This window comes from Poecilia latipinna, unplaced genomic scaffold (genome assembly GCF_001443285.1).
Source record: "Poecilia latipinna isolate Pla-1442-1.1 unplaced genomic scaffold, P_latipinna-1.0 Scaffold9329, whole genome shotgun sequence".
Classification (NCBI taxonomy): domain Eukaryota; kingdom Metazoa; phylum Chordata; class Actinopteri; order Cyprinodontiformes; family Poeciliidae; genus Poecilia; species Poecilia latipinna.
Window position 1 is genome coordinate 1 of NW_015121945.1, and position 966 is coordinate 966.

The 966-nt window shown below is 40.2% G+C and overlaps 1 long non-coding RNA gene across 1 annotated transcript; it reads left to right on the forward strand.

The window, feature by feature from the left end:
- The first annotated feature begins 6 nt into the window (after positions 1-6).
- On the forward strand, positions 7-300 carry LOC106944416 (uncharacterized). Its single transcript, XR_001424276.1, has 2 exons — positions 7-121; positions 224-300. It is a non-coding gene; the product is annotated as an uncharacterized LOC106944416 (long non-coding RNA).
- Positions 301-966: the final 666 nt, after the last annotated feature.

Consider the following 966-nt stretch of genomic DNA (forward strand, 5'->3'; position numbering starts at 1 on the left):
ACACTCTAGAAAAAACACTTTAAAAAATTGCTGCTTGTGCAATGAAGGTACAATAAAAGGACTCCTCTGATCTGACTGGTGTACAGTTAACATTTCGAATTCCAGCGGGACATTTTACCAGGTTAGCTGTATGCGTTTTCTATCTCTGGATTATGTTTTACAATTAATAATTGGAGCAGTAATAGAGAAAATAATCTTCTTGCATTATTTCTTTGTTTTCCAGAAACTTGCACAGACAAGACAGAGACTGTGAAACATGAAGGCTGTTATTTTTGCTGTTTTTGTGCTGCTGCTCATCAGCCAAAGTAAGTAACTGTGATTCTCTATAACTGTTTATTAGGCTGCGTTCACACTGCAGTCTCAAGTGACCCAATTCAGATTTTTTTTTTACCTTTATGCAACCCGTATCTGACCTTTTTATGACAGTCTGAATAACACAGGACAGATTTTTTTCAAATGAGACCCAGGGCCACTTGGATATCGGATTCGTATCGGATACATGTCCTTTACCTACAGGTAAAGGACGAATGCGACGTTCAGGTCGCCTTCCTCCACCTGAACGTCACTGATACTCGACAAACGTCACTACTCTGCGTCCTGATACGCCCAAGAAAAACAACAATCATGGCGGAAAATAATAAGGATTGAGTTGTTAATATGCTGGCTCAGATCCAAGCTATGCTCCACCTTTAGCATACACGTTTACTTCCGCAAACACGAACAAGACTTACTTCTTTTTAACGGCGGTTGGCAAAACACTAAGCACGCGCTCAATGTGTGATGTAATTGCGCCCTCTACTGCACATGTGGGATACTTTCAGGTCGTTTACAGTTCGTACTGGAGATCACTTAATACAGGTCGCTTATATCTGGAAGTGTGAACGACTACGGCAAAAAAAAAAAAAAAAAAAAAAAAAAAAAAAAAAAAAAATCCGTCCCCCCAGGTTGCAGGGTGATCGGAGCCTT